Source organism: Dasypus novemcinctus, chromosome 13 (assembly GCF_030445035.2).
Source record: "Dasypus novemcinctus isolate mDasNov1 chromosome 13, mDasNov1.1.hap2, whole genome shotgun sequence".
NCBI lineage: Eukaryota > Metazoa > Chordata > Mammalia > Cingulata > Dasypodidae > Dasypus > Dasypus novemcinctus.
In genome coordinates this window covers 21,526,791-21,543,872 of record NC_080685.1, presented here as the reverse complement: position 1 = coordinate 21,543,872, position 17,082 = coordinate 21,526,791, and positions in this window count along the sequence as shown.

Sequence of the window (17,082 nt, the reverse complement as noted above, 5' to 3'; positions counted from 1 at the left end):
GTGCTATCTTCATTCTCCAAGCCACTGCCATCAGAGAAGCTCTCCTGTTCATAAATCCCAATAAAGCTTATGCCTGACTAAGTGCCAGGTGTGTTCTTTGGTCTCTCAGCTGCACCATCTCATGCCCTTCAGGAGTTGGGTTGTAACAATCTGTAGATCACTTTGGGTAGGCCTGACATTGTCATGACGTTTGTTCTTCAAACCCATGAACACGGAGTGTCTTTTCATTTGTTTGGGTCTTCAATGATTTCTTTTAGCATTGTTTTGTATTTTTCTGAATATACTTTCCTTCTTTGGTTAGGTTGATTCCTGGGTATTTGAGTCTTTTTTCTTGCTATTGTAGATGGAATTTTTCCATGGTTTCTTCATCAGATTGTTCAGTGTACAGAAATATGATTGATTTTTCTGTGTTCATCTCATATTCTACCATTTTGCTGGACTTGTTTGCTAGCTCAAATGTTGTAAACACTTTAGAATTTTTAAATATGGGCTCATATCATCCACAAATGGTGGGAGTTTTACTTTTTCTTTTCCTATTTGGATGTGGGTTTTTTTTTTCCTTGTCTAATTGTTCTACCTAGAACTTCTAGCACAATGTTGAATAACAATGGCAACCATGGGCATACTTGTCTTATTCCTGACCTTGAAGGGAAAGCTTTCAACCTTTCCCCATTGGGTATGATGTTGGCTGTGTTTTTTCATGTGTGCCCTTTATCATGTTGAGGAGTTTTCCTCTGTTCCTATCTTTTGAGATGTTTTTATCAAGAGCGTTTGCTGGATTTGGTTGAATGTCTTTTCTGCATTAATTGAGAAGATCATGTGGTTTTTCCCTTTGATTTGTTAATATGGTGTGTTGCATGGCTTGATTTTCTTGTGTTGAACAACCTTGCATGCTAGGAATGTAGGCCACTTGGTCAAGGTAAAAACAAACAAACAAAACAAACAAAAACAAATGGCAAGACCCTGAGCTAGACTTCTGCAGAAGGTAATGTTTCAAGAAGTGGAAAAAATGATCATTGAGAGTTTGGGGAGGATGAGAAGTAAAAGAAACACTCGGAGGCTTTTCGGCAAGATGGTGGCTGCGTGAGCTTGCCTGGTAGTGTCTCTGCAGGGGGCGGCTGGGCAGCGTTGAAGGCTCTTTGGGACCGCGCTGTTTCGGGGATTTTTGCTGGTTGGAAGGTGTCTGGACGTCAATTCGGTGGGAAGGTAACAGAGAGGATACATCTATAATATATAAACGGAGGTCCCAGCTGGGCGCGGGAAGTTCCCTCCTTGGGTGGGCGGAGCCGCGGTAGCGGGTGCTCCTGAAGCTCAGGAGCCGCGGCGGCCAGGGGGTTTTTGTTTTTTTTTTCCTTTTACTAGAGGCTTTGCAGTGCTGAGAAATTCGCGGATACTGGGCTGGCTGGTGAGGGATTGTTGGGACAAGACTCCTTTGCAGATTGATTTGGGGAGACAGACGGTGTTTTCTTGTGAAGCGGGGGACGTTTTTGGTCGCCGGACAGGGGGGGTAGTGCTTCCGCCTGGAGCCCCATCCCCACAGGTCCAGCTGCCGATCTGCAACGGAATTGGATTTTGGACAATAAGGGGACACAATTGGGAGACTGTTGTAGGGTGCAGTGAGGGAGGAGGACACGTCTGGAAGCTGATTGGGGGATATTTTGCGAAGTTTGGGATTTCGGATCTTAGAGTCTGTTTTCGGCGTTTCCAGCTGAAGCCCACCCCACCCGGCGGGGCTTGGGATCTGGGTCATTGAACTGGCCGTGGTGTAGAGGCGCCCTCAAGTGGCCGTTGCGAGGGAGCACAGGGAGGGAGCTGTCCAAAGGCTGATACCCTGAGGAGTTAGGTGAATTTCAGGGATCAGAAATTCAATATAAAATTCGCGGATCTGGCTTCCCCCACAGGGCTGGCACCCAGCTACGGGGATCCCTGAGGGCTGTGTTGCACTGCGGGGCTCCTAAGCTTTCTGTGGACCAGATTTGAGCTTGCCAGGTCTGGGTCCCCTGAACTCTGGCGGTCCACACCCCAGACTCACACCTCTTGAGTCTTCAGTGTCTCAGACTTTCCACCCCTGAATCCATCACGCTCTGGGGTCTACCTGGGGTCCTTGAGTGCCCTGGACCTTAACGTTTGCATTTTATCTTTATTGGTTCATATTGTTTTGTTTTTATTTTCACTTTATCTTATTTTTTACTCTTTTTGACGCCCTGATTGCTAATATTGCATTATCCCCTAGTCTTTTCTCCTAGCGTCTCCCCCAAAGTCCTTTTTTTTTTTTATACAGATATTTAGGGGTTTTTTTTGGTTGTTGTTTTAGATAGTGTTGCAATTGTGACACGTGTATACCTGTATCTCTCTCCCCCCTATCTGTTCCCCACCGTTTGCCTATCCTCTTTTTCTTTCTTCCTTTCTTCTTGTCTTTCTTTTTTTCTTTATTATAATTAGTGTTTTTTTTCTTTTTTTCGGTTCTCTCTTTCCCTCTTGTCCCTCATTTTCCACTTATTTTATTTTAATTCAAGTACACAATACGTGCTACAGGGAACACCTCACATTTGCTGGGTTTTCCCATCCTCCACTGCCTCATTTCTGTGTGAACTGATTTAGGCTACCTACACTATCCCTCTTCCCCTGCATCTTGATAACCACTATCATCTACTGTCTCTCCTATATTCCACCCCCCACCTCCCATTCTTTGATCCACAAAGTGTCTAACTCTTAATTTCTAATACCTTTGTTCTGTTTTCTGTCTGTTATCCACTCTTGAAACTATTACCTTTCTTTTCTTTTTCCTTCTCTCATGAAAACAATAGCTTTGTAGTTCATACCATATTCCGCCTATATTCAGTCATCTACTTCATAAAAGATACTCTACCTACAGCTATAACTCTATACAATCTACATGAATCTAACCTCCATCCTCCCAGATCTCATATTCTTGCTTTGTTAACATACATTACCAATACCACTTTACACTTTACCCTTGCTGACACAATTGCCTTTCCCCAACACTAATACTTTCTTCTAAAGTGAACTTAACCAACAGCAAGTAACTTGAGTAAGAAGAAAAAAGTGACAAAGAGAAGATATAACACCTATGCAAAAATAACAACTAATTAACCTCCAAAAGCAGACAAAGAAGCTAAGGAACTGATTAAATTTGTCAAAATAAAGAGATGACCAGAAAGCAACAAAAATCTACAAACCAAACCAATAATCAGGAAAACATGACTGAATCCAATCAACAAACCAATAATCACGAAGGGGAGCAAAACTTGGCACAAGCAATGAAAGAACTCAGAACATTCATCACCGACAAATTTGATGCAGTAATGAAAGAGGTTAACAACATGAAGACATCACTTGGAGGGGAAATTGCAGACATACGCAAAAACATAACAGATATGATGGGAATGACAACCACAGTTCAAGAAATCAAAAATACACTTGCAGCAAATATCAGCAGACTAGAAGAGACAGAGCAGAGAATTAGTGATGTGGAAGACAGTACCTCAGAAATCAAACAGATAGTAGAAGGGGTCAATAAGAAGATAGAAAAAATCCAATTAGGATTTAGGGACCTGAATGACAATGCAAAACGCTCAAACATACGTATTATAGGCATTCCAGAAGGTGAAGAGAAGGGAAAGGGGTCAGAAGGAGTGTTGCAGGAAATAATGGCTGAAAACTTCCCAAATCTACTGAAAGAGACAGATGTACATATCCAAGAAGCACAGCGCACTCCACAAGTCATAAACCCCAACAGGCCCACCCCAAGACATATACTTATCAAATTATCCAAGGCTCAAGACAAAGAGAAAATCCTAAAAGCAGCAAGAGAAAAGAAAACCATCACATACAAGGGAAGCTCAATTAGATTAAGTGCTGATTTCTCTTCTGAAACCATGGAGGCAAGAAGACAGTGGTATGATATAGTCAAGGTACTAAAGGAAAAAAACTTCCAACCAAGAATACTCTATCCAGCTAAACTAGCATTCAAACATGATGGAGAGTTCAAAATATTCACAGACAAACAGAAACTGAAAGAGTATACCAACAAGAAACCTCCCCTTCAAGAAATTCTAAAGGGAGTTCTGCAGGAAGAAAGGAAAAAACAGGAAAGGCAAAGTTGGAGGAGAGTATAAGACCAACAACAACTACAAAAAAGACCAAAAAAATATACAAACAAAATATGACAAACACAAATCCAATCAAAATATGGCTAACACAAATAATTCCTTGATAGTAATAACACTGAATGTCAACGGATTAAACTCACCTATCAAAAGATTCAGACTGGGACATTGGATAAGGAAATATAACCCATCCATATGCTGTCTACAAGAGACACATCTTAGACCCAGAGACGCATGGAGATTGAAAGTGAATGGCTGGAAAACAATCATACAAGCTAACAATAACCAAAAAAAGGCAGGAGTAGCTATATTAATATCAGACAAAATAGACTTTAAATGTGAAACAATTGTGAGAGACAAAGAAGGATACTACATTTTAGTCAAAGGGAAAATCTGTCAAGAATATCGAACAATCATAAATATCTATGCCCCTAACAAGGGTGCCTCTAAATACGTCAGGCAAACGCTGGAAAAACTAAGTGAAAGAATAGATACATCTACAATTATAGTGGGGGATTTTAATACACCACTATCAACTCTGGACAGAACATCTCAAAAGAGAATCACCAAAGAAACAAAACATCTGAATAGTATATTAGAGGAGCTCGATCTAATAGACATATATAGATCGCTACACCCAAACACAGCAGGATATACATTTTTCTCAAGCGCACATGGATCATTCTCCAAGATAGATCATATGCTAGGCCACAAAGAAAGGCTGAACGAATTCAGAAAGATTGAAATCATACAAAACATTATCTCTGACCACAGTGGAGTCAAGCTGGAGATTTGCAAGGGACAGAAGCCCAGATTTCACACCACGATTTGGAAATTAAACAGCACACTCTTAGAAAAACAGTGGGTCAAAGAGGAAATCTCAAAAGAAATCAATGACTACCTTGAAGCAAATGATAATGATAACACAACATACCAAAATTTATGGGATGCAGCAAAAGCAGTACTGAGAGGGAAGTTTATAGCCATAAATTCACATATCAAAAAAGAAGAAAGAGCAAAAATTGAAGAACTAACTGCACATTTGAAGGAATTAGAAAAACAACAACAAAGTAACCCAACAGGAAGAAGAAGGAAGGAAATAACAAAGATAAGAGCAGAACTAAATGAAATAGAAAATAAGAAAGCACTTGAACAGATAAACAAGACCAAGAGCTGGTTTTTTGAGAAGATTAACAAAATTGACAAACCTTTAGCAACACTAACAAAGAAAAAAAGAGAGAAGATGCAAATACACAAAATAAGAAATGAGAAAGGCGATATCACCACTGACCCCACAGAAATAAAGACTATCATAAGAGGATATTTTGAAAAACTATATTCCAACAAAAATGACAATCTAGAGGAAATGGACAAATTCCTAGAAACACATAAGCAGCCCATATTGACGAAAGAAGAAATTGATGATCTTAACAAACCAATCACAAGCAGAGAGATAGAATCAGTTATCAAAAATCTCCCAACTAAGAAGAGCCCAGGGCCAGATGGCTTCACAGGTGAATTCTACAAAACATTCCGGAAAGAACTGACACCAATCCTGCTGAAACTATTCCAAAACATCGAAACGGAAAGAACATTACCCAACTCCTTCTATGATGCCAACATTACCCTAGTACCAAAGCCAAACAAAGACATCACAAGAAAGGAAAATTACAGACCAATTTCTCTGATGAACCTAGACGCAAAAATACTTAACAAAATACTTGCTAATCGTATTCAACAATACATTAAACGTATTATACACCACGACCAAGTGGGATTCATCCCAGGTATGCAAGGATGGTTCAACATAAGAAAATCAATCAACGTAATACACCATATAAACAGATTGAAGGAAAAAAATCACATGATTATATCTATTGACGCAGAAAAAGCATTTGACAAAATACAGCACCCTTTCTTGATAAAAACAATCCAAAAGATTGGAATACAAGGGAATTTTTTGAACATGATAAAGAGTATATATGAAAAACCTAAAGCCAATATTGTTTACAATGGAGAAATCCTAGACTCCTTCCCTCTAAACTCAGGAACAAGACAAGGATGCCCACTGTCTCCGCTCCTATTTAACATTGTCTTAGAAGTACTTGCACGAGCACTGAGGCAAGAACCAGAAATAAAAGGCATTCAAATTGGAAAGGAAGAAGTCAAAATTTCATTATTTGCAGATGACATGATCCTATACATAGAAAACCCTGAGAGATCTACAACGAAGATTCTAGAACACATAAATGAGTTTAGTAAAGTCGCAGGTTATAAGATCAATGCGCAAAAATCAGTAGCATTTCTGTACACCAATAATGAGCAAGATCAGGAGGAAATCAAGAAACAAATACCATTCACAATAGTAAATAAAAAAATCAAATACTTAGGAATAAATTTAACTAAAGAGGTAAAGAACTTACACAACGAGAATTATACAAGATTGTTCAAGGAAATCAAAGAAGACCTAAATAAATGGAAGACTATTCCTTGTTCATGGATAGGAAGACTGAACATTATTAAGATGTCTATCCTACCAAAACTGATCTACACATTCAATGCAATCCCAATAAAAATCAACACAGCCTTCTTTAAGGAACTAGAAAAACTAACTATGAAATTTATTTGGAAAGGAAAGAGACCCCGAATAGCCAAAGACATATTGAAAAAGAAAAACGAAATTGGAGGAATCACACTACCTGACTTCAAAACTTACTACAAAGCTATGGTGGTGAAAACAGCATGGTATTGGCATAAGGAAAGACACATAGACCAATGGAATCGAATTGAAAGCTCTGATATAGAACCTCACATATATAGCCACATAATATTTGATAAAGCCACCAAACCCTCTCAATTGGGAGACAGTGGCCTATTCAACAAATGGTGTCTGGAGAACTGGATAGCCATAGGTAGAAAAATGAAAGAGGATTACCATCTCACACCTTATACAAAGATCAACTCAAGATGGATCAAAGACCTAAATATAAGAGCCAAGACCATAAAAACCTTAGAAAGCAGTGTAGGGAAACATCTACAGGACCTTGTAATAGGAAATGGATTTATGAATATCTCACCAAAAGCACGAGCAGCAAAAGAACTAATAGATAAATGGGACTTCCTCAAAATTAAAGCCTTCTGCACCTCAAAGGAGTTTGTCAAGAAAGTAAAAAGGGAGCCCACACAGTGGGAGAAAATATTTGGCAATCATATATCTGATAAGAAACTTATAACTTGCATATATAAAGAACTCCTATATCTTGAAAATAAAAAGATAAACAACCCATTTAAAAAATGGGAAAAAGACTTAAACAGACACTTCTCCGAAGAAGAAATACAAATGGCAAGAAAGCACATGAAAAAATGTTCCAAATCTCTAGCTATCAGGGAAATGCAAATCAAAACTACAATGAGATACCATCTTACACCCATAAGATTGGCAGCTATGAAAAAAACAGAAGAATACAAGTGCTGGAGAGGATGTGAAGGAAGGGGAACACTCATCCACTGCTGGTGGGAATGCAGAAGGATCCAACCATTCTGGAGGACAGTATGGCGGTTTCTCAAAAAACTAGCCATAGATTTGCCATATGACCCAGCAATACCACTGCTGGGTATATACCCAGCAGAACTGAAAACAAGGACACAAACCGATATATGTACACCAATGTTCATAGCAGCATTGTTCACTATTGCCAAAAGTTGGAATCAACCCAAATGCCCATCAACAGATGAGTGGATCAATAAAATGTGGTATATACACACAATGGAATACTACTCAGCTGTAAGAACAAACACACTACAAACACATGTGATAACATGGATGAATCTTGAGAACCTTATGTTGAGTGAAGCAACCCAGACATTGAAGGACAAATACTACATGACCTCAATGATATGAAATAAACAAGCTGCCCTAGATAGCAAGAGACTGAACGATAGGCTTACAGGAAATCGGAGGGTGGAGGAAGGATATGAGCCGATGTCTGCAGGGGTGGAACTTAAGACGAGATGGTGGTAAGTATGAACACAAAGAAGAGATAAAATGGGGGCAAGGGGTTGCCTTTGGTTGGGGCTTTACGGGTTTGAGGGTGGCTGGGGAGGGACGGTTGGGTAATGTTGCCCAAAAGTGGGGGGAGGGAGGGGTAGCATACGAACACAGGAGAGGGTTAGGATGTGGTGGAGAGTAAAATGCCGAGAAAATAATATCAAAATATAATAAAGAGGGTTACCTGTTTAGAATGCTCGGAGGGGAGGGTCTGATGCAGGACGGGCTCCTGGGGAATGTCTAAATGCTCATTCTGCCAGAGTGGGTGACACCATGGGGTAGAATCCCAAGTAGTGAGAGTGGGGGTGGACCCACATCCTGGGGAGGACTAATGCCACCAAATAGAGGGAACTCTATCCCTCGAGAGAAAGGGTGGCTCCCAGGGCATTGGGGCAGATGAGCAAGTTAGGCCCTAAACACTATTCCATCTATCTCTGGAAGTGGCCCCTCAGGAAACGGAGGTTGGCTGTCACTGTGGGCACCAAGGTGGAAGGGAAAATGGACGTTAAATGTGTGGAACCAAAGTAAATGGGGGGCAAGGGAGGAGTTTCTTGAGAGTACATAAGGATGGATATAAAACATGTAATATTACACCATAACATATAGGAGATGACAGACTGATAATGTAAACCATAATGTAAAACATAGGAGAACTAAAAATGTAAAGAACTGTGTATCCTAAAGTATGCACCATAATGTAAGCACAGATATTACCATGTTAGAAAGCTAATATCTCAGACTCTGTACATCACCTTAAGTAAATATGATGTGAATAGGGTGTAAGAGTATCGCTGTGGAAGGAAAAAGGTGTTGTGGTGGATGTATGGGAGTGCTGTATATTATATATATGCATTGCTGTGGTCTAGGACTCCTACGAAGAAATACTGAATAATTAGGGGGGGGGGGGGGAAAAAAAAGGATAGGATGTGGAATTTTTTCAAGTCAACATTCTTTATCTAAGTTCTTTATCTAACTTTATCCAAGTTCTTTATCTATCCTTTAAACCCATCGCTATATGCCATTCCCTAGTAAGGGACCATGACATTATATTGGGCTTCAAATTTCGGGGAGTTCTGGATCACAGAGTGTTTCAACAATGGCAATGGAGGGATACTGGTATGGGATACCAATGACAGGTGATATATGGCTGACAGGGAGCTGTACAGAACATATGTCCAGGGTGCATGGTAATGATTGGATATACTCATAGTGGCAACAATTAAAAACCCAGCAGGGGGGGTACTGGGTTCCTGGCCAGTGGTGCTCTGTCGTGGTCCCTAGGGGAGCAGTGATAGTCTCCCAGGTACAGCGGCGGGGACCGGGAGGGAGTGAGGGTTCAACAGTGAGCCCCTGATGCTAATGACTATGCTTGTGAGCTGATAAACCTAAAATAAGAACAAGGCCTAGAGCAACATTGTGCCTGGGAATTTCCTCCTGTCAGCCTTCATGTTACTCAAATGTGGCCAGTCTCGAAGCCAAACTCAGCATGTAAATGCAATGCCTTCCCTCCAGCGTGGGACATGACACCCGGGGATGAGCCTCCCTGGCAACGAGGGACCACTATCAAATACCAACTGATGATGCAACTGGAAAAGGACCTTATATGGAAGGTTCAATGCGGATCAGCAGAATATCCATGTCTACATAAAATAACATGACTTTAAAATGCTGTTTGACCTAAAGTAAGGGGGAAATGGAAAGGAGAAATGAGTTTATATGGCTACGAGTTTCTAAAAAAGAGTCTGGAGGCTGGCAGAAGGATTGCCCTCATGCACAACTGAGCAGAGTCAGAGAGACAGATAAAGCAGATACAACCCCCAGATATTGGTTCCTATGAAGGCTAAAGAGACCCATGAGAGTTATGGTCATGGCCGATGGGGTTTACTACCAGGGCAGATGGCCCCTCTCTGGAAATGGTGTTTATGTGTGATGAATCTGGACTCAGATGGGATCTCCCTTCATAAGACTTTCATACTAATCTGCTGGAGGTGCAGTTAACGTTGGGGTTTAAGATATAGTTAGGGGATTTGAATCTCTGGACTGATAATGTGATAGCCAGGTCCTGAGCCTCAACAGACTCCAGCACCTACAATCTGATTTATTGGACTTACCACACTCAGCTAAGATGGAGTTGAAGAAGGACAATCACCACACCATGGAGCCTAGAGTGATTACAACTGAAAATGGGAGGATGGCAGCCAGCATCCATGTGGAATCTGAGCCTCCTCTTGACATAGAGGTGCAATGGACACAACCAATCCAATGTCCACATAGAAGAGGTGGCATTGGATTGGGAAAAGTGGACATGGTGGACGATGGGTATGGGGAAGGGCAGGAAGAGATGAGAGGTGGGGGCGTATTTGGGACGTGGAGCTGCCCTGGATGGCGCCTCGGGGGTGATCACCGGACATCGTGGATCCTCACAGGGCCCACTGGATGGAATGGAGGAGAGTATGGGCCATGATGTGGACCATTGTCTATGAGGTGCAGAGGTGCCCAAAGATGTACTTACCAAATCCAATGGATGTGTCATGATGATGGGAACGAGTGTTGTTGGGGGGGGGAGAGGGGGGGTGGGGGGGGGTGGGGTTGAATGGGACCTCACATATATATTTTTAATGTAATATTATTACAAAGTCAATTAAAAAAAAAAAAGAAAGAAACACTGGGATGTGGCGTGAAGAAAGGTATGATAAGCAGTTTAGTAGTGAGAGATACTGAAGCCAAAATATACAGTATTGAGAAGCAAATGGTAAATAAGAATTTGGAAACCATGGAAGAATATGGGGCAAGGAATAAAATGAGTAATTGTGTCAAAGAAAGTGTTCCGTTATTTTGTTATTTTGTTTTGTTTTGTTTTTGTTTTTTGAAGATAAAAGAAAAGTTGCTCATGGCAAGTAATAGATTAAAGATATTAAGAGGGTAGGACTCATTACCAGTTTTAGAAGTCTGAGAAAGGAGGAAATGTACAAATTGAGAAGTTAGTGATTGAGAAGACAAAACTCTTACTCTGAAACTAAAAGATGAGAAAATAGGAAATAAATTTAGGTAAAAATGAGCTCTGAAATGGGAGGAAATATTATTCCTTAAGAGGGAGTATGTATTATTCAGCATTCTCTAGGGAAACAGAATCAACAGGAGATATCTGTAAATGGTATGACATTTTATAAGAGTTTCTCATGTGACTGTGGGGATGCACAAATCCAGGTTCCACAAGCAGGCTACAAACCAGGGGCTCTGATGAAAGTCCAATGAACGTCCTTGGTGAGTTTCTGGGAGATGTTGGCTGTCTAAAGAGGATCTGGGACATCCAGGTGGAATCTGAGCCTCCTCTTGACATAAAGGTGCAATGGACACAACCAATCCAGTGTCCACATAGAAGAGGTGGCATTGGATTGGGAAAAGTGGACATAATGGACAAAGGGTATGGGGAAAGGCAGGAAGAGATGAGAGGTGGAGGCGTCTTAGGGACATGGAGCTGCCCTGGATGGTGCTTCAGAGGTAATCACCGGACATTGTAAATCCTCACAGGGCCTACATGATGGAATAGAGGAGAGTATGGGCCATGATGTGAACCAATGTATATGAGGTGCAGAGGTGCCCAAAGATGTACTTACCAAATCCAATGGATGTGTCATGATGATGGGAACGAGTGTTGTTGGGGGGGGGGGGGGAGAGGGGGGGTGGGGGGGTGGGGTTGAATGGGACCTCACATATATATTTTTAATGTAATATTATTACAAAGTCAATAAAAAATAAAAAAATTAAAAAAAAAAAAAATAAAGAGGATCTGGGAAATTCTCTCTGAATGCTGAAATCACTTACAGCATTCAACTAATTGGATAAAATGTCACTCATTGCTGACCGGTAATCTCCCTGGTTGATGCAGATGTAATCAGCCATCTATGCAGTAAACTCACTAATGATTGAAGCCCATAAATATCCTTGTATTACAATTAGTGCAGTGCTTGCTTGACCAACCATCTGGGCACAATTACCTAGTTGAGTTGACACATTAGCCTAACCATCACAGGGTAAAATATAAAAATGATTCATATAGGGATCTGTACTAGAGTCAATGAGGTATTGCTAACATGGATCAACAAACATCAATTTGGGTTTAATAACTCCAGTAGGAATAACCCCAACAAACCATGATAAGGAGTAGAGAATATGGAAGGTGGGGGTAATGGAGGGCTGGATATTGATACTAGAGGCAAAAATGGTGGTGATACACACTGGGAAGGGTACTATTGCAACAATGACAGTGAAGATGTTGGTAGGGAAGACCAATCCTTAAGAAGACCATGTGGATGGAGAGCATTTCAGGATACCCAAAAAGTCTTTCCTAATTAAAGATGCTCAGAATAAAATTTTTGCATAAAATGGAAAGTGTGTGGTAGGCAGGTTTTAATGCAACTATCCTGTGTGCAATATCTTCCTGTCCTATCTTTCAACTGAGATCTTTGCCTATGAATAATATCCATGGTATTATCCATGGTATTATCATTATGGGCCCTATACCTACCAAACTATTTGTGTATGTGTATGATCTCTCTAAACAGACTATCACAGATTCTATTTTTGCAATCATCTGCTTTTTGCTATCACAGCTAATCCCAGTGTATATATGTGTGTGTATTTTACCTTCAGAGAATTCTATAAAGAAGACTAATTAAATAAATGGACTCTGTATTCAAGTTAACTTGAGCAAAAAGGTGCAGATCATCTGCCAGTTAGGCCTTATTGCTTACCAGTTGTAACATAAAATGTTGCCGTCAGATTATATTGACTCTTTTTTATTTTTTAAAAATGAATTTTACTGATACATATTAATAAACATACACTTCCTCCAAGATGTATAATCAAGGGCACTTGCTGTAATCACATAGTTGTGCTTTCATCACTTCAATCATTATTAAAGCATTTTCATTATTTCAATATTAATAATAGTAAACAAAAAAAAAAACAAGAAAATTCCTCACCTCTCAATCTCTCTATGCTTTCCCCACTGTACATAGGTGCTGTTTCTGGCTATTCTATCCAAAATATATAATCAATGGCTTTAGGAAAATCACAATATTATACATTTATCATCTTAAAAATTCTAGAACAATTTTATTACTCCAAAAAGAAAGACTCCAAACCCCTTAGCATTCCTTCCTCAGACCTACATAACAACAATCTTTCATCTTTATGAATTTATTTATATTTACATTTTAAATAAATGGAATTATACCATATGTAGTACTTTGTATCTTGTCTCCTTCACTTAGCATAATTTTTTTTTGGTTTGATAGTAACACCGTGTAATATTAACTTATATTTGTTCAGCTTCAGGGAAAAATGGTCTTATATACAATTCTACCCATATTCATATTTCACATAATTTAATTATATTTCACATAATATATTTAGTTCATAATAAGGCAATCATACAGTATTTTTCCTTTTGTATCTGGGTTGCTTCACTCAACATAATATCCTCCAGGTTTACCCATGTAGTCATGTTTCATGACTTCATTTCTTCTTATCCCTGCATAAGATTCTATTGTGTGTATACTCCACAATTTGTTTATCCATTGATGGACACCTGGGCTGTTTCCAGCTTTTGGCTATTATGAATAACGCTGCTTGAACATCAGTGTGCAGGTATCTATTCATGTCACTGCTCTCAGTTCTTTGGGGTATATACCTAGCAATGGTATTGCAGGGTCCCATGGCAAGTCTATATTCAACTTCATTTGAAAACTGCCAAACAGTTCTCCACAGTGACTGAACCATTCTACATTCCCACCAACACTAAATAAGCATTCCTATCTCTCCACTTCCTCTCCAACATTTAGTTTTCTGACTTTTTAATATAAGCCAGTCTAATAGGTGTGAAATGATATCTCATTATAGTTTTGATTTGCATTCCCCTACTTGCTAGTGATGTCGAACATTTTTTCATGTGCTTCTTCACCATTTGTATTTCTTCTTTGGACAGCTGTCTTTTCTAGTCTTTTGACCATTTTTTAGTCAGATACTTTGTCTTTTTATTGTTGAGTCATATGATCTCCTTAGATCATGGATATTAAACCCTTATCAGATAGGTGATTACCAAATATCTTCTCCCATTGAGTCATCTGCCTTTACACGTTTTTGACAAAGCCCTTTTAGGTGCAAAAGTACTGAATTTTGAGGAGGTCCCATTTATCTATTTTGTTGTTGTTGTTGCTAATGCTTTGGATATAACGGTTAAGAAATTACCACCTACCATAAGCTCTTGAAGATGTTTTCCTACATTTTCTCCTAGGAGTCTTATGGTTGTTATTTTTAGATTTATATTGATTTTGAGTTAATTTTTACATAAGGTATGAAATAGGGGTCCTCGTTCTTTCTTTTGGATATGGCTATCCAGTTCTGCCAGCACCATTTGTTGAGCAGACTGTTCTGGCCCACCTAAGTGGGCTTAACAGCTTTGTCAAAAATCACTTGACATGAGGGAAATTTCTGAGTTCTCAATTCAGTTCCATTGGTCAATCTGTCCTTATGCCAGTACCAGGCTGTTTTTTTTGTTTTGTTTTGCTTTTTTTTTACCACTGAAATTAGGCAATATGCTTGAACGTCAGGAAGTGAGAGTCCTCCAACTTCATTCTTCTTTTTTTGAGACAGTTTTTGCTATTTCAGGTCCCTTACCCTTCCAAACAAATTTAATTATTGGCTTTTCGATTTCTGCAAAAAGAGCCATTGGGATTTTTATTGGGATTGCGTTGAATCTATAAATCAATTTGGGTAGAATTGACATCTTAACGATATTTAGTCTTCCAACCATGAATACGGAATGTCCTTCCATTTATTTATGTCTTCTTCAGTTTCTTTTAGCAGTGTTCAATAGTTTTCTGAATAGAGGTCCTTTATGTCCTAGGTTAAGTTTATTCCTAAATATTTGATTGTTTTTGATACTATTATAAATGGAATTATTTTTCTGATTTCCTCCTCAGGCTGCATATCATATGCTATTGATTTTTTGCATAATTAGCCTTGTATTCTGCCTCTTTGCTGAACTCGATTATTAATTCTAGTAGCTTTGTTGTGTGAACTTTTTAGGATTTTCTAGGTATAGGATCATGTCTTCAGTGAATAGTGAAAGTTTTACTTCTCCTTTCCTATTCGGGTGTCTTTTATTTCTTTGTCTAGCCTAATTACTCTAGCTAAAACTTACAGCACAGTATTGAATAATAATGGTGACAGTGTGCATCCTTGTCTTGTTCCTGATCTCAGCTTTTCACCACTGAGTACCATGCTAGCTATAGGTTTTTATATATGCACTTTATCATGTTGGGAAAGCTTCCTTCTATTCCTATCTTTTAGAGTGTTTTTATCAAGAAAGGGTGCTGTATTTTGTCAAATGCCTTTTCTGCATCAATCGAGAAGATCATGTGATTTTTTTTCTTCTTCAGTTTATAAGTGTGGTTTATTATGCTAATTAATTTTCTTGTGTTGAACCACTCTTGTATACCTGGGATAAAATACACTAGATCATGGTGTGTAATTCTTTTAATGTGCTTTTGGATTCTGTTTGCAAGTATTTTGTTGGGGATTTTTGCATCTATATTCAATAGAGATATTGGTCTGTAGTTTTATTTTTTTTTGTAGTATCTTTATCTGGTTTTGATATTAGGGTGATGTTGGCCTCATAGAATGAGTCTGGTGGCATTCTTTCCTTTTCAGTTTTTTGGAAGAGCTTGAACAAGATTGGTATTAGTTCATCTTTGAATGATTAGTAGAATTCACCTGAGAAACCATCTGGTCCTGGGCTTTTCATCTTTGGGAAGTTTTTGATGATGGTTTCAATATCTTCATTTGTGATTGGTTTGTTGAAGTCTTCTATTTCTTCTAAAGTCAGTGTAGGTGGTTCATGTGTTTCTAGGAATTTGTCCATCTCATATTGACTCTTAGTGGTATGGTGGCTTGGAGCTATGTACTCCAGGAAAACACGTTCTTAAACTTAATTCATTCTTTTTTAAAAAATATATTTTAAATTTATTTTTAAAAGATACTTAGAGGGAAACAGACTTGGCCCAGTGGTTAGGGCATCCGTCTACCACATGGGAGGTCCGCGGTTCAAACCCCAGGCCTCCTTGACCTGTGTGGAGCTGGCCCATGCGCAGTGCTGATACGCGCAAGGAGTGCCCTGCCACGCAGGGGTGTACCCCGCATAGGGGAGCCCCACGTGCAAGGAGTGCACCCATAAGGAGAGCTGCCCAGCGCGAATGAAAGTGCAGTCTGCCCAGGAATGGCGCCGCCCACACTTCCCATGCCGCTGACGACAACAGAAGTGGACAAAGAAACAAGACACAGCAAATAGACACAGAGAACAGACAACTGGGGGAGTGGGGCGGCGGGGGGGGAATTAAATAAATAAATAAATAAAAGATACTTAGATTACATAAAATGTTAATCCATTCTTATAGTCTTGAACCACTTGTAAATAGGACCTATTGATGAGATTATTTCAGTTAAGTTGTGGCCCCACTGAATCAGGATGGTTCTTAATTCTGTTACTGAAGAGTTATAGGGAAGGCCACAGAAAGAGAAAAAGCTTAGGGAGCAGTCAGAAGCTGAAAGCCAACAGACCTTGGAAGAGAAAGGAGAAGACAGGGAAGAATTGTGGGAAATTACAGGGTTGGGATAGGGAGTTCTAAGGCACACTATTTCCACTAAAACAACTCTTAAACAGGCAGGAACTATCTGAAACAACTATTTTGAAACTCTGAGGCCAGAAGAACACTGTAGAGCATCAAGGATGGAACAAGAGGAAGAGGCTGATAAATTAGAGTAAAAACAGAAAATTGTTCTCTCTGTGTAATAGCACACTGACACTCATCCTCCACCCTTGCAGCAGACCACCAGGGGGTC